We start from the raw sequence: 24829 nt of genomic DNA on the forward strand, positions 1-24829 counted from the left end.
TAATGTGCTCCATTGAGCGTAGGTGGAAGAACATGGGGTCCAATCAAGACATCACCAACAATGCCTGCCCAAACGTTCACAGAAAATCTGTGTTGATGACGTGATTCCATAATTGCGTGCGGATTCTCGTCAGCCCACACATGTTGATTGTGAAAATTTACATTTTGATCACGTTGGAATGAAGCCTCATCCGTAAAGACAATATTTGCACTGAAATGAGGATTGACGCATTGTTGGATGAACCATTCGCAGAAGTGTACCCGTGGAGGCCAATCAGCTGCTGACAGTGGCTGCACACGCTGTACATGGTACGGAAACAACTGGTTCTCCAGTAGCACTCTCCATACAGTGACGTGGTCAACGTTACCTTGTACAGCAGCAACTTCTCTGACGCTGACATTAGGGTTATCGTCAACTGCACGAAGAATTGCCTCGTCCATTGCAGGTGTCCTCGTCGTTCTAGGTCTTCCCCAGTCGCGAGTCATAGGCTGGAATGTTCCGTGCTCCCTAAGACGCCGATCAATTGCTACGAACCTCTTCCTGTCGGGACACCGTCGTTCTGGAAATCTGTCTCGATACAAACGTACCGCGCCACGGCTATTGCCCCGTGCTAATCCATACATCAAATGGGCATCTTCCAACTCCGCATTTGTAAACATTGCACTAGCTGCAAAACCACGTTCGTGATGCTACGTACCGATGTGCTTGATGCAAGTATTGTAGAGCAATGAGTCGCATGTCAACACAAGCGCCGAAGTCAACATTACCTTCCTTCAATTGGGCTAACTGGCGGTGAATCGAGGAAGTACAGCACATACTGACGAAACTAAAATGAGCTCTAACATGGAAATTAAGCGTTTCCGGACACATGTCCACATAACATCTTTTCTTTATTTGTGTGTGAGGAATGTTTCCCGAAAGTTGGGCCGTACCTTTTAGTAACAACCTGTAGAGAGATTAGGAACTAATGAACGATTTACTGAAAGCAGAACCGCCACACTAGCCGATGTTGCTAACGAGTACACCTGTCCGCTGACGCTCGACTCGGAGATATCGGTCCGAATGCTGGCGATGGAACAAATGTTTAACATTAGTATCTGGCCAGCATGGGAGGGAGAGTGGTGAAGTGGGGGTGTAAAATTGTTAATCACCAGACTTTGCGTCAATATCCTGATTTAAATTCCTAACCTCATGAACTGTTGGTAGTGATCCAACCATCGGGTGGAGAAATTAAACTTAGCGGTAGTGACTGATCAGTCGATTGTTTTTGCGCAGCAGATCTTGTAGTCAGTGCAGCTACAGCCTGGATACATCATTTTGAAAAGATAATGTCGCTTTATTTATGGGCACGACAGGTTTCGCAGCATTTAGATGCATCATTATGTGCAATAAAATCAAGTCATGTTCCCATTCACTTTTCTCGATCGGAACGTGACTTGATTTTATTGCATCTGATGAAACAGCTAAAATGCCGCGAAACGGATCGTGTTTGTAAATAAAGCTAAAGCCAACTTGCCTTTTCAAAAATCATTGTTTTGTTTCAGTCAGTCCGTTTTCTGAGTCGAATGAAACAATCGAATTAAACTAGTCTCTGGTGCCACGCCAGCTGTATAAATGCTTTCACTGACCCTCCAGCTTTGAGTGGCTTCACTTAATATGAGGGAACCGAGTGTCAGCTATATGAATATTTTTCACTCCGTCTCCTGGTCTGAGTGATTTTATTTACTTACTTTTTGATCGTTTTCGGTTATACCATGTCTAGCGTAGCCAACTTTTTTTAGATACAAACGACGTATCTTATTTTAAGGAGTGTTGAATAAAAATATGTTTCTATAAATGAACTATTTTCAAAATTTATGTATTTTTTACTTAAATACGAAATTTCCGATCTTCTTGCTTTAAATGTGGGTTTTTCGTTGGTTTTTAACGGTTAGTAATTGGTTCTACGTTATAAATCTATGCTTAAACGAATTAATAATAATTTTTTATTGAAATTTATTGAAGCTATGCCTCTCTCTCTCTCTCTCTCTCTCTCTCTCTTCCCGCTGGTTTGCATCCTTCACCGATAATTCTCTGTCAGTAAACGCTGAAGCAGCGTGAACCGAAAGCTTAAAAGACAACTTTTTTCAGCTTTTTGGTGGCTTAATAACTTGCTTTTTCAGCATACACTGTCACTTGTCGGAAGTATTTCTTTTCGCGAGAAATATTTGTCATCTTTCTCTATTTTTTGTTGAATTTTTTGAATTAGTACGGTTTCATAATATGAATAACCTTTGTGGCTACCGTATATCGCACGGAATTTATCTTACGATCCTTGTTGTCTAGTCGTATTATTTCTTCCATCCCCAAGCCACTGAGCGTTTCGGCATTTTGATCTAGACGCGAAGTTCACTATAAAGAAAACATCTAATTCATGAACATGAACGAAAAACTGAATAAAAAATCTTAGTGGCATTCCCTAAAAGAAAATATCGGAACAGCAGTAACAGTGACGAGCGATAATAATAGAATGCCGCCAACAATGCTGATTTAACAATATCAAACCGATCAAATGTTTCCGCTAAGAACTGAATGCGCCAGACTGTGTCGACTTTTTTCTTTCTGTTGGTTCCACACACTGGTTCCACCCCAACGAAAAGAATTACATAATAATCCTATGGAAACGATGTTGTCATTCGGTTCCTATCACAAGCTAATTTCACTCAAAAGAATGAATGACTGACTTAACCGCTACGTAAAACTACAACCGAATGAGCCGCATGTTTTCCATCAAACGATTGATTCGATTGTTTACATTCGCTTGTTCTCATCACTACCCAGTGGTTGCCTTGGTGCTATCTGAGGGGAGTAGGCTCCCCGAGGACATCGAATTTTATACTCTCTCCCTTCTATCATTGTGATACAACACGAACAAGATACTACGTTGCACACACCCATTACGTTGGATGGGCACGTCCAAATACGATAGCTCCTTACTGACTCTGGTGTCATGTCTTCATGTCGACTTTTGACAGCCCTGATTCCGTACGATCGCCTGGCACATACACCCCACTTCGCTCTCGTGACTTTTTTTGGCAGTGGGGGGTAATGTGGGTGCCTGATATCACTTCCATAACAGTTAAAACGACCAATGTGGTCTTTTAAGGGCGACTAATATTCCGTCCGGCGATGCTATACAGCAAACGGCGATGTTTGCACATGAGTGCACGCTGTGATTGTTAACACATCATAAAGTGACTCGTTATTTTTACATCATATTTTCGTGTAATGTCTTAGAATTATACACATTTTCAGTCTCAAAAGAGCGTAGCTATGTTGTATGAGGGACAACCGCAGCTAGAAGTAGACGCCTTGATTAAAAACCGCTGCTTCTGTAAATAATTTATTTAACGACAGGTTAAGTAGATTAGAAGCCACATCATCAGATTGGATATGTTGTCATGACATTAACTTGCCACATGGATGGGATTGAACATTCCTTGTCTCTGAATAAATGGCACAACTAGAGAACCGTCAGGTAAGGAAATAGCATGGGTCCACAATTGCTGAAACGTGCTATACTATGTGATCAAAAGTATCCGGACACCGCCAAAAACATACGTATTTCATATTAGGTACATTGCGCTGCAACCTACTCCAAGGTACTCCATACCAGCGACCTCAGTAGTCATTAGACATCGTGAGAGAGCAGAATAGGGCACTCCGCGGAACTCACGGACTTCGAACGTGGGCACGTGAATGGGTGTTACTTGTGTGATACGTCTGTACGCGAGATTTCCACACTCGCAAACATCCCTAGGTCCACTGTTTCCGATGTGATAGTGACTTGGAAACGTGAAAGGACACGAACAGCACAAAAGCATACAGGCCGACCTCGTCTGTTGACTGAAAGAGACCACCGACAGTTGAAGAGGGCCGTAATGTGTAACAGGCAGACATCTATGCAGACCATCACCCAGGAATTCCAAACAGCATCAGGATGCACTGCAAGTACTATGACAGTTAGGTGGAAGGTGAGAAAACTAGAATTTCATGGTCGAGCGGCTGCTCATAAGCGACACGACGCCTCGCTTGGTGTAAGGAGCGTAAACATTGGCGATTTAACAGTGGAAAAACTTTGTGTGGAGTGACAAATCACGGTACACAGTGTGGCGATCCGATGTCAGGGTGTGGGTATGGCGAATGCCCAGTCAACATCATCTGCCAGCGTGGGTAGTACCAACAGTAAAATTCGGAGGCAGTGGTGTTACGGTGTGGTCGTGTTTTTCATAGAGGGGGCTTGCACCACTTGTTTTGCATGGCACTATCACAGCACAGGCCTATATTTATGTTTTAAGAACCTTCTTGCTTCCCACTGTTGAAAAGCAATCCGGGGATGGCGGTTGAATCTTTCAACACGATCGAGCACCTATTCATAATGCACGGCCTGTGGCGGAGTGGTTACACGACAATAACATCCCTGTAATGGACGTCCTGCACAGAGTCCTGAACTGAATCCTATAGAACACCTTTGGGATATTTTGGAACGCTGACTTCGTGCCAGGCCTCACCGACTGACATCGATATCTCTCCATAGTGCAGCACTCCGTTAAAAATGGGCTGCCATTCCCCAAGAAACCTTCCAGCCCCTGATCAGGCATATGCTTGCGAGAGTGAAAGCTGACACCAAGGTTAAGGGTGGGCCATACTGAGTTCCATCGTTACCGATGGAGGGCGCCACGAACTTGCAAGTCATTTTCAGTCAGGTGTGGAATACACACGTCACATAATATATGAATCGGGAAAGGATGACAATAGGCCGAACATAACCAGTTAACCATTAGATCGAGATTTAGAATCAATCAAAAATTCCAAAAATTCAACAGACCGTGATAGATAGGCGAAAGAGTGTGCAGTTAAGGCTACCCTTTGCTGGGAACTTTCTCGCCTGTATTCCGTGCATCGCGGTCTGCTATGCCGTTCCTGGTCAAAAACAACCTAGCATGTTCAAGCATGCATTTTTCGCAACGTTTCCATATTTTTGGCCAACCCTTGCGTCTATTCCATTCAACTGGATGTTGGCAGAATGAAAAGACGTATACATTGGTATTTCGGACAAAATATCAGTCAACTGCGTAAAAGGACACACTTGTCCCTCCTCTGCTGACGTTAAGCCTTGTCTGCGAAACGTACCAGTGGTTTCCGTGTTATCAGCGCAGTAAGATGGATCGATATGGAAACGTTACAGAATGGGACCAGCCGCACAGTCCATGACTGCAGCGCCGATGTGGAAAACAGCTTCAAACGTCTGGTTATTTTACAAATGAGTTCATGTGTTAAATATGTGATGATCAGTATGTAAGTGAGAAAAAGTTTAAAGAAGATTTGAAATTGTGTTTAAAGTTTTCTGCAAGTCGCTAAGGACTCTCATTATCAAACATAGGATGAGTGTATCCTCTGCAACTTGTGTTCCGTTTGAATCAAGGAGAAGCAAGTTATTTCGACTAGCTACTGGCTAGAAGCAATGCTCATACCGTAATTGTAGTTCACGTACGCTCATTTTCCCACTCTTGCTTGCTGTGACATAAATATTTGCTACTGTCCTTCCAAGATCACGAATACGAGAAAGAACTGTAGGGGGCAGCGAATCTCCAACTTCTCGCAGTACAATGAATAACTTTTCAGCCAATTTATCATCCCCATTAACAATTGGCATAAGTGTATACGAATGAATTAAGGCATTGATGTAGTTGACCTTGATAAAACTCTCGTGGTACCTCTAATTGCCAGGTTTCCTTTCAGATACCTTTCCTTCTCAAATCCCGATTGGTAGGAATTGAAAATACATTCCTTACTGAAGGATGGCGTAAGTTTGTTTACCTCACCTATAAATTTTCGGACCTCCTCCGTAGTTTGCAGTGCATCATCAAGTTGACGCTTCATTTGAAATTTCGTCTTCCAATTCTGTTTGAAGTTATGCAACCATCCCCTGCATCCCTTAAAATCACTGTAACCTATGTCGCGCGCAGTTTGATGTGCATGACGTAGTAGGTCACTACCATGCACATCCCGTAAATTGTGTCGGGCGTCGCTGAAACGCTCAAATACCAGGTTTTGTAACAAGTGCGCCTTGTCCTGCATTGAATATCCGTACTTTTTTTATGCACTACAAGATCATATTGCTACGAACTAATCCTAAATCTGTTCATAATATTATTTTTGCTGTTCTGCGGATTATCTTCCACGAACGTAATTATGTTTAGTACCTGCTCCTTGGACAACGATCACCCTTTAGTACGATTCAGTGAAGACGGGCTTTGTGGCTCCCTATCTGACAAGGATGACGCACTACATGCTTCGACACTTGTTTCAATAACATTTTAACTTGTTAAGCACTCCTCATGTTCACTGTCCGCACGGTCGAACGTACACGACACCACACATTTTGCTGACTCATCTTGCAGAAACGTTAATATTCCATCTGCCACTTCTTTCTTCATTATCATCATCATCATCATCATCATCATCATCATTTAAGGCTGATTATGCCTTTCAGCGTTCAGTCGGGAGCATAGCCCCCCTTATACAGTTCCTCCATGATCCCCTATTCAGTGCTAACATTGGTGCCTCTTCTGATGTTAAACCTATTACTTCAAAATCATTCTTAACCGAATCCAGGTACCTTCTCCTCGGTCTGCCCCGACTCCTCCTACCCTCTACTGCTGAATCCATGAGTCTCTTGGGTAACCTTGCTTCTCCCATGCGTGTAACATGACCCCACCATCTAAGCCTGTTCGCCCTGACTGCTACATCTATAGAGTTCATTCCCAGTTTTTCTTTGATTTCCTCATTGTGGACACCCTCCTGCCATTGTTCCCATCTACTAGTACCTGCAATCATCCTAGCTACTTTCATATCCGTAACCTCAACCTTGTTGATAAGGTAACCTGAATCCACCCAGCTTTCGCTCCCATATAACAAAGTTGGTCGAAAGATTGAACGGTGCACAGATAACTTAGTCTTGGTACTGACTTCCTTCTTGCAGAAGAGAGTAGATCGTAGCTGAGCGCTCACTGCATTAGCTTTGCTACACCTCGCTTCCAGTTCTTTCGCTATGTTGCCATCCTGTGAGAATATGCATCCTAAGTACTTGAAACCGTCCACCTGTTCTAACTTTGTTCCTCCTATTTGGCACTCAATCCGTTTATATTTCTTTCCCACTGACATTACTTTCGTTTTGGAGATGCTAATCTTCATACCACAGTCCTTACATTTCTGATCTAGCTCTGAAATATTACTTTGCAAACTTTCAATCGAATCTGCCATCACAACTAAGTCATCGGCATATGCAAGACTGCTTATTTTGTGTTCACATATCTTAATCTCACTCAGCCAGTCTATTGTTTTCAACATATGATCCATAAATAATATGAACAACAGTGGAGACAGGTTGCAGCCTTGTCTTACCCCTGAAACTACTCTGAACCATGAACTCAATTTACCGTCAACTCTAACTGCTGCCTCACTATCCATGTAAAGACCTTTAATTGCTTGCAAAAGTTTGCCTCCTATTCCATAATCTCGTAGAACAGACAATAACTTCCTCCTAGGAACCCGGTCATATGCCTTTTCTAGATCTATAAAGCATAGATACAATTCCCTGTTCCACTCATAGCACTTCTCCATTATTTGCCGTAAGCTAAAGATCTGGTCCTGACAACCTCTAAGAGGCCTAAACCCACACTGATTTTCATCCAATTGGTCCTCAACTAATACTCGCACTTTCCTTTCAAAATACCTGCGAAGATTTTACGCACAACGCTGATTAAAGAGATACCTCTGTAGTTGTTACAATCTTTTCTGTTTCCATGTTTAAAGATTGGTGTGATTACTGCTTTTGTCCAGTCTGATGGAACCTGTCCCGACTCCCAGGCCATTTCAATTATCCTGTGTAGCCATTTAAGACCTGAGATTCCACTGTATTTGATGAGTTCCGACTTAATTTCATCCACCCCAGCCGCTTTATTGCACTGCAATCTATTGATCATTTTTTCCACTTCCTCAAATGTGATCCTATTTCCATCATCATTTCTATCCCATTCTACCTCGACATCTGAAACATTACTGATCGCATTTTCACCTACATTGAGCAACTCTTCAAAATATTCCCTCCATCTGCCCAAGGCATCCACAGGATTCACCAGCAGTTTTCCTGACCTGTCCAAAATACTTGTCATTTCCTTCTTACCTCCCTTTCGAAGACTGCTAATTACACTCCAGAATGGTTTTCCAGCAGCTTGACCCATAGTCTCCAACCTGTTTCCAAAGTCTTCCCACGATTTCTTCTTGGATGCTGCAATTATCTGTTTGGCTTTGTTTCTTTCTTCAACATAACTTTCTCTGTCTACCTGGGTTCTGGTATGTAGCCATTTTTGATACGCCTTCTTTTTCCTTTTACAGGCTGCCTTGACTGTATCATTCCACCAAGCTGTTTGATTCATCCTACTTTTACACACTACTGTTCCAAGACATTCTTTAGCCACTTCTAGTACTGTGTCCCTGTACCTTGTCCATTCCTTTTCCAATGACTGTAATTGACTACATTCAACTAACTGGTACCTTTCTGAGATCGCTGTTATGTACTTGTGCCTGATTTCCTTATCCTGAAGTTTCTCCACTCTTATCCTCCTACATATGGACCTGACCTCCTGCACTTTCGGCCTCACAATCCCAATTTCACTGCAGATTAAATAATGATCAGTGTCATCAAAGAATCCCCTGAATACAAGTGTGTCCCTCACAGCCTTCCTGAATTCCTGATCTGTTATTATATAGTCAATGACAGATCTGGTTCCCCTGCCTTCCCAAGTATACCGGTGAATGTTCTTATGTTTAAAAAAGGAGTTCGTGATCACTAAGCCCATACTGGCACAGAAATCCAAGAGTTGTTTCCCGTTCCTGTTGTCTTCCATATACTCTCCAAATTTAGCCATAACCTTTTCATACCCTTCTGTTCGATTTCCAATCCTGGCGTTAAAATCACCCAAGAGCAGAACACTGTCCTTGTCCTTTACTCTAACAACTACATCACTGAGTGCCTCATAAAAACTATCCATCTTATCTTGATCTGTCCCTTCACAATGCGAATATACTGACACAATCCTAATTTTCTTGCTAGACACTGTCAAATCTATCCACATCAGTCGTTCGTTTACATACCTTATTGCAACTACGCTGGGTTCCATTTCTTTCCTGATGTAAAGCCCTACACCCCATTGTGCTATTCCTGCTTTGACTCCTGACAGGTAGACCTTGTATTCTCCCACTTCCTCTTCTTTCTCACCCCTTACCCGAATGTCACTAACAGCTAAAGCGTCCAGCCCCATCTTACTTGCAGCCTCTGCCAGCTCTACCTTCTTCCCAGAGTAGCCCCCATTGGTATTAATAGCTCCCCATCTCATTACCATTTGTTTGCCAAGTCGTATCTTAGGAGTCCCTGGTTTGTCAGTTAGAGGTGGGACTCCGTCACCTCCAAAGGTCCGAGGCATTTTGCTCTGATTGTTGACAGCATCATATTTAAAGTACCAGGGAAGCAGGTTGCTAGCCTTACTTGCCCCGAGTCCCATTGGGTTTTACCCCTAACGGCTGAGGGACTAACCGGTGGATTTGGTAGTCTTTGCCGTATGAGCACAAAGGTGACCACGACTCAGAATATGTCCGAGATGCCCAGCCTTATTCCAAAGTAACTGGTATCCCGACTGTCGGGACCACTTACTTGGTCACTCATACGTTGCCCGTGGTTCATGAACTAGGACATGACTACAGGAACCCACACCATGAACCACCAGTTCTTTCTTACTCTGTGAAATTCCTTGGGTTCCTTTATGACTAAATGTCAAGTTCGGCAACTGTTTCTGTAAATATAAGGCAATGTTTGCTTTGTTTATCGTTGCCGTTGCTCTGCTTTCTACCAACACCACTAGCAGTGTAGCAATGTTGTGAGGTACTCGTCGACTACGCATTTCAACTATTCTCCGAAGACTCATGCTCTGGTCACCACTGGATACCTCCAATCCCACTACCTGTTGCATTTAGCAACAAATATTGTGCTTACTTGGTAGACAATTTGTGGGGCGTCGAATGCCGTGAACATCATTGGCCTTTTGCCACTTCGCACTCAAGGGGTTCCTTGTCAGTGGTATTGATCCTTTGTGGTCTGTTTGGGAGAGAAAGGGGTGTGATTCCTATTCACCGTCACCATTAATCGAACGTGGCACTAATTTGCAGGAAATATAGTGTAAGATTTACTTGGGAACCGTACAGGACCTGCATCTCTCCATCCCGAGACGACTGGAAGCTGTTACGAGTGCGAACGGATTTCCTGCACCCCATCAGCCATGGCAACGTGTCGTGCTTCTGGTGTTTCCATATTTCTGTCCAATTGCCATGGAGAGTAGTGCAGCCTGCTGGCAAGTAGTGTAGCGTGCGCGAGCCAGGGGAGACGTCGGCGGGCGGTTGCCAAGAAGTGTGTCTGCCGGTGACCTGCGGCAGCAGGAGGCTCGCCTGACCGCAACCCCTGCGCGATAAGGCGCTCCTCATCCCGCCTAATGAAGTGCTTCGCGCTGGGATTTATTTCCACTCTCCCGCCTTTATTTTTCTCCACTACCAGTCGCCGATAAGCTTGTTTTTGCTGGCCAGTCCGTCGTCAGAGTTGCATAACGATCTATGAAACCAGCTCAGCCTGATACGAGTATCACAATGTTCCTACAATGATTCAATGAAATGATGCAGCGTGAAATCTACTTGACGCGTAAACTGGAGGCCGGTTCGAGCAGCAGACATTTGATTCAAATTATTTGCGCTCCTTGTTTTGCATATCGCCTACTTCGGCGATACGGCCAGGAAAAGGGAAGTGGCGGTGGCAGATTTGGGCGAGCTCGCTGGCGCTTGTCAGGGCGTGGATATCTGTACGCTGTTGTGACCGGAAATGTGCTTCACCTTCCGTTATCTGCGTGGGAACGACGAAGTGCGGGCGGCCAGCTACCACGTGACTTCCCCGTGCTGTCAGTCTTCCGACAAGTTCGCGCACGACACGTGCAAACGGGGTTGCCTCTGTCTCCCGAATCGATGTTACCGTCAAGTTTGCTATCGGGTAAAGATTTGTGCGGCTCAAACCAAGTACAGTGGCGCCCATCTACAGGTGCTGCCCCCAACCTGGCCTCGTCGAACGGGCTCGCTATCGTAAGTTGTTCCTCATTACACAAACTTTTGCTGGAGTATGTCACGTTAGCTGTTCCACTGTTCCTTAGGTTTAACATTTGTAGCTTCCACCCCCCTCGCCTTCCCATGTATCGATAGACGATATCTATCCTGTATTTAATTAATTAAATTAATTGTTTGGAGGATAGATCTTATATACAGGTAAACATCGATGGCCTAAGGGCTCCGACCTCGTGCCTCGTATACGTGCTCCATTTAAATACACTCTGATAATAATTCATTTCAGTTAAGTTAGATAATAGCACGCGTATGGTTTATATTCAATAATTCAGAACGAACAAAATTCTTAAATACAGTACTTATTCGTTTGGTAGTCTCACTCATCAGTATTTTTGCTATACAATATTTACTAAGGCCAGTGTCATACTTGACGGTTCCACTTGAAAGTCACGAAAATTACATAAGATATCGTATGTGACAATTACCGTTTCTTATCATCATGCAATTACAATCTTTAACCAACTGAACCACCGCGTTTTAATCTGCTTTAGAAGTTAATATTCTTGTGCTCATCACATTTCCCTGCTTTACTTACCATCTACATTAATTTTAAGTTTTATATTCATTAATATTTCACGTTAACCCTTCCACGAAACTCCGACTCTCTCCACGAGACTCTGGCGTCCCGCTGACTGCATGAAAACGCAAGCACTCGAAGCCAAAAACCCTACAACTCTCAATGCCTGTAGGGCTACCAAAGAATTTGGTAGATACGTTATGCCTACCAGTTGACTATCATTTTCTTTTTTAATACATACTCTTTATGAGTTTGTTTGTGTGGTCGTTTTCCACAGAAAGTATATAAATATTATTGTTATGACTTCAGCTCTTTCTTTGTTGCAACATAATATTTATTTACATTCTTGACGCGTGTCGCCTTTTATTTTAAGGGAGTCTGCAATGAATTTATTCTGGAAAATACTCTTTTGTTTTCACTTATAGATTCGAAACAGTTCACACCATAATTTTGCACCAATAAAATGTTACCTACAGTTATCCATATCGATAAAATATGAGAGTCCTCACATCTGAAAACGTATTCACACACACACACACACACACACACACACACACACACACACACACAGGAGAAGTAATGAATAGAAACGTATACAAAGAAATAAGGCAAGAGATGTCTTGTAATCAAACAGTGCTACCTAGACACCGTTGACGGGTTTCGTAAAAGACATTTGAACTTCCCTCCAGATTAGTAGTTAAACAGTTCACATAATATAGATTACGAAAAACGACGTTTGGGAATTTCAAAATCAAAATATCTCGCAACTGCACCATCTAACCTACGACCAAGAGACAGAAAACACAGATTTTGCAAAACAGATTAGCAGCTGTAACATTTTGGTCCTGTGAAAACTATAATGTGCACTGTTGGAACCTAGAAGTATAAGTATACACAAAACTGTATTTTCCAGAATGAATCCACGAAAAAGGCGTTTGAAGTAATAGGGGAAACGCACCTGGAACGTAAATAAATATTATATTGCAGCAAGAAAAATGTATCTTGAAACTATAAAACGAACATATACGGTTTTAGGTTGATATAAACTTTTCCAGAACTGTCCTCCGCAGACGAGGTTGCAAACGCACGTCAGGGCGACGGCACTTGACGCGGTGGTACGCGGGGGGTGGTAGGAAATTCCCTCTCCTGCGAAGAGAGGAAAGGCGGGTTTCTCCTTGTTACAATTCGCGCTTTTGAAAAGATCTGAATTTTTTTGTATCCTTCATTTTATAACATTTAATTTGAATGTTTCTTCGTGTATCCTGTCCTAGAGTTGTTTTCACTTCATTCTTGAACAATCAACTGTTTCCTAATTAGTTACAGCAATAATAGACCCCACAGAAATGTGGCACTTGTGCTAGTATAAAATTATCTACACCAATTTTTTATCTTATCTTTGCCATTGAAAGATTCTTGTTTCGGAGATATATTTCCGTTCTAAAATCTAGTATTGTCTGTACTAATCGATAGTTCTAGGATTTTTTTCCATCAGGTTTTATGTATTCTTGAAATAAAATAAAATATCTTCTGATGCTTCATTGTAATTTTCGAGCGAAGTACCGTATGTGGTATGGATTAGCCCCTCTGACAAGTCGCCGGTGTACCGTTCGTTCTGTAGTTTCCGTATAGTTCCAGCAGCATTTTGATATTTTCTGTGTATTGCCTACAGCTCTCATTAAGACATGCCGCTGCATAATTTGTAGGCATCTGTTTTGAAAAGAGCGTTTTCGGAATAGTTTTCAGTACTATATGTAACCTCAGTAATTATAATTTTTTTCCCTGATGCAGGTTTCAAAAAACTCATTCGCTGTGATTATGTGATTCGGTGTTTCAGGACGAAACAGTTGTGGAAATCGAAGATCACAGAAAAGAACGAGGAAAATTATCTGGAAACACACCAAATATATAGTTGCATTACAATTAGGTTAGTCATGTTGGACTTACGGCAGTTCTGCAGCCGATAAGCGTTTAAAAAGAGTCTATATATGCCATAACCATACAGATAATTTTTGCGTTTACGAAACAGGTACATCTATTATTTTTGAGGAAACTGCTAAGGAAAGAAGGGGTGAAGGTAAAAATGGGAAAAAGTTTTGTCCAGTAGAGAAGCTACTTATATGATTAGAAGAGCACTGATAAGAAAAATATCCATAGCAAGATACGCCATCATTGCAGGAATATAAATTTCTGTGAATGACGCCGTCAAGCAGATAATATTTCTCTTTCGAAATTTTTACGTAACTTTTAATATGGAAAATTCATTGGAAACATAGGAGCAGTAGATAAAACTATGGTTTTCATGACTGCAGATGCAGCAAAACAGAATGCACTGGGGTTTCATTAATTTGTTACTAAATGGGGCGTACTCTATACTGTTCTTCGACGTACATTTATTGGCTATTAATGTTATTGTCATCAGTAAGCTGTCAGTTTTATGTATGAACGTTTCCCCTGCCATTTTGCTGCAAAACTTTGTGATAATCAGGTATTTGATCATTTACTTCTTAAGCAAAAGTATGTGCGTGATATGTGCTTCTCATCTACTGTGTTATTGGGTAATACACGGTTTCTTTGTTTGAGACGATTTTGTCATTGGTTGGTTTGGGGAGTTACAATAGTACGACTGCAGGTGAGCGGTTACGTAAGAATTGTGCTTTCCGAATAAAATTGCATGACAGTTTTAGAGCATTCAGTATTTCCTATTTTTTTTCTTCAGAAACAGCATAATCTTAGACATTCGACGCTTACTCAACCGAGACGGTTGCGCGCAAACCTCGTTAGGCTGCTTTGGCGAAAGCAGCGTCGTAAGGCGGAGAGGCAAGCAACGTGAACTGTAGCACGCTGAACAGCGCAACAAGATGCGTTGAGCAACGCACGAGGCACCCGCCGTGCAGCAGGAAGCGGAAAATGCTGCTAGATTTCCGCCGCTTCGTAAACATGTGGCGGCGCTTGCAAGCACCAGCCGCGAGGCTGACGCAAAACTGTGGCTGCCGAGTAGGTGACGGGCTCGGCAGTCGCCTTGCGCGAGCAGCACAATTATGAAGCCTCCAGTACACATCTGAAATTATTAAAATAAATGTCCATCACACAATAAGTAAGCTCAATTGACAAGAAATTAGTCATACCTAGAGAAACAATAATAAGTATCATTTAATGCCGTGTAATTCCGCCTCTGGAATCCATAATCACCTGGATTCCCTTAAGGAGTGAGTCTACGAGACTGTGCAGGTACGCCGCATACAGGTTAAGCCAATCGCTGAGGATTCATATTGCGCAATCCAACCAAATTTTGGTAATGCTAATGTCGGCGATTTACCCGTTTTTCCCACATGTCCCACACATTTTCTATGGGGTTCAAGTCAGGTGCTTTTCCAGGCCAGTCGCAATGTAATACGGTCAAATGGTTCAAATGGCTCTGAGCACTATGGGACATAACGGCTGAGGTCATCAGTCCCCTAGAACTTGTTGTCGTTGTTCTTGTTGTTGTTGTTGTTGTTGTCGTCTTCAGTCCTGAGACTGGTTTGATGCAGCTCTCCATGCTACTCTATCCTGTGCAAGCTTCTTCATTTCCCAGTACCTACTGCAACCTACATCCTTCTGAATCTGCTTAGTGTGTTCATCTCTTGGTCTCCCTCTACGATTTTTACCCTCCACGCTGCCCTCCAGTACTAAATTGGTGATCCCTTGATGCCTCAGAACATGTCCTACCAACCGGTCCCTCCTTCTTGTCAAGTTGTGCCACAAACTCCTCTTCTCCCCTATTCTAGTCAATACCTCCTCATTAGTTATGTGATCTACCAATCTAATCTTCAGCATTCTTCTGTAGCACCACATTTCGAAAGCTTCTATTCTCTTCTTGTCCAAACTATTTATCATCCATGTTTCACTTCCATACACGGCTACACTCCATACACATACTTTCAGAAATGACTTCCTGGCACTTAAATCTATACTCGATGTTAACAAATTTCTCTTCTTCAGAAACGCTTTCCTTGCCATTGCCAGTCTACATTTTATATCCTGTCTACTTCGAGCACCATCAGTTATTTTGCCCTAGAACTTAGAATTACTTGAACCTAATTAACCTAAGGACATTACACACATCCATACCCGAGGCAGGATTCGAACCTGCGACCGTAGCTGTCTCGCGGTTCCAGACTGAAGCGAATAGAAACGCTCGGCCACACTGGCCGGCTAATACGGTCAGAGAGTATTCAGAAAACCAGTCACATATTCTTCCAGCGCGGTGAACTTTGCTGTTGTCGCCTTTATATGTCTGTGTGAGCAATGGCCTCGTGCGAGGTGACAGACTCCAAGTGTTCATTGCATGCAGTTTCCGTCGCAATGGTCTGTCGTTTACAGATGGGCATGGACCATTATTCACTGGCTGCAGCGATTTCTGCCAGTTTTTGAAGCGATTTTGATTCACAAACCGACGTCACCGGTCCCTCTCAGTCAGGATCTTATTCCGGCCACAATTCTGACGTAGTGTTACAAAATTGCTTGTAGATAATTTGAACAGTTCTCCACGAAACACCAACAAACGCACTAACTTTACACACCGCAAGGCCACGGGCAAGGCCAAACACGATTGCCCCTTTTCACCACTCTGTCACGTCCTCGCATTTACCCGCGTTTATGTAAAATGTCTTCTGCAAACATTAAGGTCTCACTGATCGCTACTGCATTATGCTCATGCAGAGGCAGTGCGCGTGTGGCTGAGCACGTGGATCGATCGCTGCGCCATCTGTAAAGGCTTAACGATTTGTCTGTGCGAGCACACTGCCGTGACAAATTTCTTACCCGGTGATCTTATAAACGTAACTGACAGTTGGTTCATAAGGAAACACGCAGGCAGCAACATATAACTTTGGTTATCTACAATATCTTTCGTGTAATATATGTAAAAAAAAAGATCCTAGAATAACTGGGGCATTAAAATTGAAGCGACATATGAGTTAAGAGGTGGACGCAAAGTGATTAAGACACTGGACTCTTATGTTACAGGAACGAGTTTTACGTCGTCCAGTCACTTTAATGTGACCACCTGTCTAAAGCCTGAACATTCACCTTTTGGAGCGCGGATCGTTGCGAGGCACGCAGGAAGAGAGTCAATGTGGTCCTGGGAGGTACTGACAGGAATGTGGAGCTATGCCGACTGTAATGCCTCGGCCATCTGCGCTACGTTTCTCGGTTGATATGGCGCTAGCAGCCCGATCGAAGTGTTTCACGGATTCTCGATTGGGTTTAAATTCGGGGAGTCTGGTGGGCAGGGGAGTATGGTAAACTTATACTGGTGCTCTTCGAACCACGCACGTACACTGCGGATTGTGCGACTCATTGCATTGTCCTGCTGGTAGATGACATCGTGCCGAGGAAAAACAAACTGCATGTAGAGATGGACATCGTCCCCAAGGATAGATGCTTACTTGTGTTGATCCATTGTGGCTTCCATAATGAGGGGGTGAGGAGATCACCCCGGGAGGGCCACGAAAACATTCCCCGGACTATAACGCATGCATGGTGATTGCTTTCAGACGTTTCACGCTGTAAACACCAACGGCCATCTGTACGATGTTGTGTGAAACGTGATTCATCTGAAAAGGGCACCTGTTGCAGCTCAGTGGACGGCCAGTTGCGATTTTGTCGTGCAAATGTCAGTCTTTGCCGCTGAAGAAGAGCCGTTAGTATGGATTACATGAACCAGGGGTCTGCTGCGGACATCCATACACAGAAACGTTCGCTGAATGGTGGTTTGGTGACAGTTCATCTGGGCAGTCAATTCCTCAAAAGTTGCACGTCTATTTGACCGTAACCGTTGTTCACCCCCTGTTGTCTATGGCTCGTGGTGCACAACAGTTGCCTTTTTGGCGCCGGTTTTCGATAGCGCCCTTGACTGCTTATTGCTTTGTGACATCGAGCATAAGCGGTGGTCGCATTAAGTTGACTGGACGGTGTAAATATTCGTTAGGACAGCCTGGTATATGTTTCCGTGGTTTCGCACCTGAAAACTGCTGGAACTTTTGTATCAATAAGGTCATGAAAGATTGCCTTCGCTATCCGTAGTATCCAACACCATACCTCACTTAAAGTGTGTTCTTACATGTTCGTCGCTTAATGCCCATAAGCTACACTGATGGGTGATAACATTATGATCACTTCCCATACCGAGATTGGACGTCTCCTGGTGGCCTTGCTGGCACGTGATGTGGCAAGGAAAGTATATAAGTGGAGCAGAGACGAACAGGATGTCATTCTAGCGGTGATTTTTTTTTGAGTCATCAGTCTTCTGACTAGTTTGACACAGCCGACCACGAATTGCTCTCCTGTGCCAAACTCTTCATCTCAGAATAGCACTTGCAACCTACGTCCCCAGTTATTTGCGGAATGTATTCCAATTTCAGTCTTCCTCTACAGTTTTTGCCCTCTGCAGCTCCCTTTAATACCATGGAAGTGGCTCACTGATGTCTTAACAGATGTCCTATCATCCTGTCCCTTCTCCTTGTAAGTGTTTTTCACACATTCCTTTTCTCTCAGATTCTGTACAGAGCCTCCTCATTCCATACATTACTAGTCTACCTAATTTTTAATATTCGTCTCTAGCACTACATCTCAAATGCTTCTATTCTATTCTGCTCCGGCTTTCCCACAGATCATGTTTCACTAGAATGCTGTGCTCCAGACATACGTTCCCAGAAAGTTCTTCCTCAAATTAAGCCGCACGGACCTCAAATTAAGGCTTATGTTTGATACTGTAGTCTTCTCTTGGCTAGGAATGGCCTTTGTGCCAGTGCTAGTCTGCTTTTGATGTCCTTGTTCCGCCCGTCATTGGTTATTTTATTGCACAGGCAGTAGAATTCCTTAGCTTCATCTACTTCGTGACCATCAATCCTGATGTTAAGTTTCTCGCTGTTCTCATTTCTGCTACTTCTCATTCCAGACTGTTCACTCCATTCAGCAGTTCTTGTGATTCTTCTTCACTTTCATTCAGGATAGCAATGTCATCAGTACAACATGATGTATGTATTATATTTGTGGTATTTATACTTGACATCTGATGTTCTTTGCTGCCTTTCATTGTAAAACTACGCAGTAATACTATGTGACATGCAATTTGTCTTCTGTAAATATGTCACAAGGCACGCTGTAATATTTCGGTAACGGTATATAGTGTTTAAATGAGAATATATACAATATTTGATCAAAGGCCCCCAGAAGCATACGTTTTTCATATTAGGTACACTGTGCTGCCACCTACTGCTAGGTACTCCATATCAGTCACCTCAGTAGTCATTAGACATGGTGAGAGAGCAGAATGGGGCGCTCTGTAGAACTCATAGACTTCGAACGTGGTCAGGTGATTGGGTGCCGCTTGTGTGATAAATCTGTAAGCGAGATTTCCACACTCCTAAACATCCCTAGGTCCACTGTTTCCGATGTGATAGTGAAGTGGAAACTTGAAGGGACACGTACAGAACAAAAGCGTATAGTCCGACCTAGTCTGTTGACTGATAGAGACCGCCGACAGTTGAAGAGGGCCGTATTGTGTTATAGGCAAACATCTATCCAGAACATCACACAGGAATTCCAGACTGCATCAGGATGCACTGCATGTACTATGACAGTTAGGCGGGAGGTCAGAAAACTTGCATTTCATGGTCGAGCGGCTGCTCATAAACCACACATCACACCGGTGAATGCCAAACGGCGCCTCGCTTGGTGTAAGTTACGTAAACATGGACGATTGAACAGTGGAAAAACGTTGCGCGGGGTGACGAATCGTGGTACACAATGTGGCGATCTGATGGCAGGGTGTGGGTATGGCGAATGCCCAGTCAACATCATCTGCCAGCGTGTGTAGTACCAACAGTAAAATTCGGAGGCGGTGGTGTTACGGTGTGGTCGTGTTTTTCATAGAGGGGGCTTGCACCACTTGTTTTGCATGACACTATCACAGCACAGGCCTATATTTATGTTTTAAGCACCTTCTTGCTTCCCACTGTTGAAAAGCAATCCGGGGATGGCGGTTGCATCTTTCAACACGATCGAGCACCTGTTCATAATGCACGGCCTGTGGTGGAGTCGTTTCACGACAATAACATCCCTGTAATGGACTGGCCTGCACAGAGTCCTGACCTGAATCCTACAGAATACCTTTGGGATATTTTGGAACGCCGACTTCGTGCCAGGCCTCACCGACCGACATCGATACCTCTCCTCAGTGCAGCACTCCGTGAAGAGTGGGCTGCCATTCCCTAAGAAACCTTCCAGCACCTTATTAAACGTATGCGTGCGAGAGTGGGAATTTGGAAATTTGTGGTAAGGTCTTATGCGACCAAACTGCTGAGGTCATCGGTCCCTGAGCCTACACACTAGTTAAACTAACTTACACTATGGACAACACACACACACACCCCTGCCCGAGGGAGAACCTCCGAAGTGGGGAGCCGCACGGACCGTGACAAGGCGCCTTAAACCGTGCGGCTATCCTGCCCGGCTGCGAGAGTGGAAGCTGTCATCAATGCTAAGGGTGGGCCAACACCGTATTGATTTCCTGCATTACCGATGGAGGGCGCCACGAAGCTGTAAGTCATTTTCAGCCAGGTGTCCGGATACTTTTGACCACGAAGTGTATGTGTATTGCACAGGTTCGAATCCTGCCTCGGGCATGGATGTGTGTGAGGTCTTTAGGTTTGTTAGGTTTAAGTAGTTATAAGTTCTAGGGGACTGATGACCTCAGATGTTAAGTCCCATAGTGCTTAGAGTCTTTTTAACCATTTGAACCATTTGAATGTGAATTAGCTACATTGACTTGTAATGTTTGTTTATTAAACTTTCAGATTCGATGAGGACAGCACAGATCTGTCAAAACCGGCAATCAGATTTACAACCGATCTTGGCTGACTTGATGTTTCAGAATAATATAACAATTCAGATCGCCCCTAGTTGTTGACATAGACAGAACTCACAAAATTCATTAGTTATTAGTCTTTTGGTCATAGAGAGGTCTGAAGGAAAAAACAGAGCTGTGGTACGACTCACAATAAGATTTAACAAGGTAAAGAGCAGAAAAGCAGAATAAGCTATACGTTTGTATCTAAATTTAATACATAATTCACAGCTCTCGGATGTCTCACACTGTCAGCAGGGCACTCTTCAAGTTTTGCGAGGCACAGCCACGCTTTGGTATCCCCTTAATCTCCTTACGTTGCATATCCACTCAGTTCACACGCCCATGGTCTGCTCAGTTGGTTCCACACCCGCCATGATAAGTCTAAACTCGGGAATCTTACAATAATGCACAACATGAGCTCGAGAGGACGATTGGGGAACGATGAAAAAAATGGTTCAAATGGCTCTGAGCACTATGGGACTCAACTTCTGAGGTCATTAGTCCCCTAGAACTTAGAACTAGTTAAACCTAACTAACCTAAGGACATCACAAACATCCATGCCCGAGGCAGGATTCGAACCTGCGACCGTAGCGGTCTAGCGGTTCCAGACTGCAGCGCCTTTAACCGCACGGCCACTTCGGCCGGCGGGAACGATGAGTCAACGATTTGTTTGCACTGTCTTCAAGGATGAAATATAAATGTACAGCTGGTATCTGAGATGTGCGTCTTGACCGAAGATGAGTAGCTGGAAATTTTGTATATCTACATGAAACGGGAGTGTTTGGTTTGCGCAATACGCAAGTTCTGGTATACACAACACTTCTGTCCGTTACTAACATAAAGAGATACTGATGTTTTTGCATAGTTCCAAGTATGTACCTAATTTACTGAAGATCACGTACTTAAAATTTGAAAGATGTTGTATGGGAATAATTTTTAAACTTGACGCGAAACGGGATTTCCCACTAAGGCTCAGCGATATGTGTTGGACGGAAGCTGTGATGTGCACACTCCGCAGCTAATAAAGGGGGACTTCACCTGCCTGTGCGAGCCTACAGATTGTCTTACAGCAAACAAAATGTCCCTTCTATCCTCACTATCGCAAAGGACGCTGTCAGTCATAGCTATTCACTAATTATACTGTACATGTCGTTGTACTTGATTTGTTTGTAGCACATTTTATATAAGTAATGTTGATACACATTCACGGAAAATGAAAATCAAGTGAAAAACCTATCCATCGTGATTGAGAAGAGTGAACGCAATGACTATTTAATAATTTAACAATGTCTTTTCATTCAAACTGATGAAAAGGCAAACAGATCTGTCTGTAACACAGCATTAATTAGTGGTTGGTATCTGCACCAAAACCCAAATGATCGTACACAGGATGGACCATTTTAACCCATAATGTGGATTAACTCGGGATGGAGATGAGATACAGTAAAATGTTTTATATAAACGTTGTAGGTGGCAAAGAGGGTCACGTATTACTACTAATGGACCTTGAACGTGGTTTTTAAGGCGGTTTGGAGGTTAAAGTTAAGTGCCCTAATATTTGATTCAAGATTTGAAAAGAGCGGGAAATCTTACTTATAAAATAGAACATTTATTCAAGGTCAGGGATAGTTCAATGAAGGTCAACTATCCAATTTTTTTTTTTTAGTTCTTGTAGGGATTAACTTAGGACAGAGGAGGGATACAGCAAAATACAATGTTAGATACAAACTGTAAGGAGCGTCACGAGGAACGAGAGGCGAGGAGACTCATTCGATGACATGTAAATCAATGACCTATCTTTTATTTATATCTGTTCTGTCTTGCAAATGCCACAATGACATTTATAAGCTGTGTTGTATTTGTTTTTGCCAATAAACACGTTACTTAAAACTTTAAGTTCGAATCTCTGTTTGCCCTTTCCAAATCCGACGTTACAAATGGAGGTTTACATGAAACAAAATTCAGCATTCCCATGACCTTCGACAATTACCTCTAAAATCATGGTTGTTGGTAACGATACGTGTCCCCTTAAGTTCCTTCCAGTCTGCATTTAACATAGTATTTTGCTGTCTTCCTCGTCTATTTTGAGTTAATCTCCAATAGAACTAAAAACATATTTGCTTATTTGGCCTTGATTGAACATTGCCATAGCTCTTTTCTAATCTTGGATCAAAGATTAGGATTTACATTTTAAAAAATCACTTTAACCTTCAAATCTCTTTGAAAATCTCGTTCAAGGTCACATCCGATAGTAAAATAAGAGAAATCAGAGCTCGAAAGGAAAGATTTAGGTGTTCCTTTTTCCTACGAGCCATTCGAGAGTGGAATGGTAGAGAAGTAATATGAAAATGGTTCGATGAACCCTCTGCCAGTCACTTAAGTGTGGACTGCAGAGTAACCATGTAGATATAAATGTAGACCCTATTTGTCACCTACAACTTTTTTCTAAAGCATTTTGCTGTATCTCTTGTCCATCCCGATTTTTTCTCACTATGGACTAAAATGGTCCACCCTATATGCTCCACAAACCTCTGTACAGATCGTGGAGGAGAGTGCACTGTAGCAGTATTAGCTAATTCCCGTTCAGTTTTGTGTATGTATGAGGTGAGGAGATAATGACTGTTTGTAAAACTCTGAGGGTGCACTAATCACTCTTGTCGTCCTTCCGTGGACTCTAAAGGGTTTGTGTTGTGAAATTGTGATACATTCTACCATGAATACCGATTTTTTAAAACTATCCAACAGTATAACAGGAGCCAACGTTATCTTTCTTCCAGTGATTCCTATTTTCCTTCAACGGCTTATGTATATCATAGGAACGCGTCACCTCCTTTCTTCGATGTCTACTGTCACATGTATAACCAATGATCTCAAACTCCGTTGTAGCTGGTGTCAGCATCTGTATACAATTCCCTGAACAGAAATACTGCAAATTTCTCAGTATTCATCCAACAACTCTTCATCTTCCATATACCTCTCCTTCCAGTGGGTTCACGTGATCATTTCATTTATAACGCTTCATAGTACGTTCACTAAATAATTAAACAAAGTAACGTAGTAATCTCACAAATGCTATATATTTACTTCTGCCTTTCTGTTTAAGGATATGATTTTGCATCGACACGCGTTGAAAGGGACCTACCATTCGTTACACGAAGGAAATACTGCTGCATCGTACCACCCATGTTACTTTTAACCCAGATGCAGATCATCCTGGCACAGTAAGGCGCTCCAAGATCCTAGCTGGTTCGGCAAGGCCTGCCGGGCAACGAGAGAAGTTTATTATGATGAATTTCAAAACGACGAAATACCTTATTAGGTATGGAAGCCTTTCCGTCCCTCCGACTGGAAACCGAACTTTCCGGGTAATAATGATGACGATGATGATAATTATAATGATGACAAAGTTAGCATTTTTTTCGTGTTCTCGCTGTCTGGATTTTTAAAACTTTTTCCAAACATGGTCCTGCTGAATGGGGCCACTTAGCACTGCTGGTTGTGATGCATCTGATGGAGAGGTACCAGAACACGGTGGCTCCTTTTTGCTTTTATAGACGAGCAGGGTAGATTTTTCTTCTACTCTCACTCACTTCAGTTTGCTTCCCTCGATTCAAACGGTTACATTCACCAACACTTACAAGTCTGACGACCCATACCACGCATTTCGCAAGAAGCCAATGCTAAGACACTTGCGCTGTATTAGCATAAGCATAGTGAGGTCTATTCAACGCAGTCAATACTTAATTATTATTTTGGGTCGTTTTCCTTTTGCGGTGTTGTCCATGGGCAGAAATAGAAATTTAGATGCGAGCACTTGACACAAAAATAATATATGATGAAGTTTTACCTTGATGTTCCCTAAAGAAATGTTAATGGTACAATAACTATAAAATTAAAAGTCTGAATTCGCTAGTGATGAGCACCGACCTAGGAATTAAGATAACCACGTTTTCGATGGGACGTTGACCACTGATCTTCATTCCTTCGAAACACATCGTTTTGAAATGTCTAGCAATTAAGATAACCACGTTTTCGATGGGACGTTGACCACTGATCTTCATTCCTTCGAAACACATCGTTTTGAAATGTCTAGCTTTCTATGGACGTAACGACAAAGAAGTGAGAATCATCTGTGGTGAATACGTTGTTCATTCAAATC

At 42.9% G+C, this 24829-nt stretch overlaps 1 protein-coding gene and 1 long non-coding RNA gene across 2 annotated transcripts in view; one reads left to right on the forward strand and one right to left on the reverse strand.

The window, feature by feature from the left end:
* The window catches only part of LOC126161985 (transcription factor GATA-6-like), a 524655-nt gene that overhangs the window by 20535 nt on the left and 479291 nt on the right, over nt 1–24829 (forward strand). The window lies entirely within an intron of this gene.
* The window catches only part of LOC126161988 (uncharacterized), a 213403-nt gene continuing 203291 nt past the window's right edge, over nt 14718–24829 (reverse strand). Inside the window, exon 3 of the long non-coding RNA XR_007534984.1 lies at nt 14718–14834. This is a non-coding gene — a long non-coding RNA (uncharacterized LOC126161988). The remainder of the gene's footprint in view (nt 14835–24829) is intronic.

The sequence above is a fragment of the Schistocerca cancellata genome, chromosome 2 (genome assembly GCF_023864275.1).
Source record: "Schistocerca cancellata isolate TAMUIC-IGC-003103 chromosome 2, iqSchCanc2.1, whole genome shotgun sequence".
Classification (NCBI taxonomy): domain Eukaryota; kingdom Metazoa; phylum Arthropoda; class Insecta; order Orthoptera; family Acrididae; genus Schistocerca; species Schistocerca cancellata.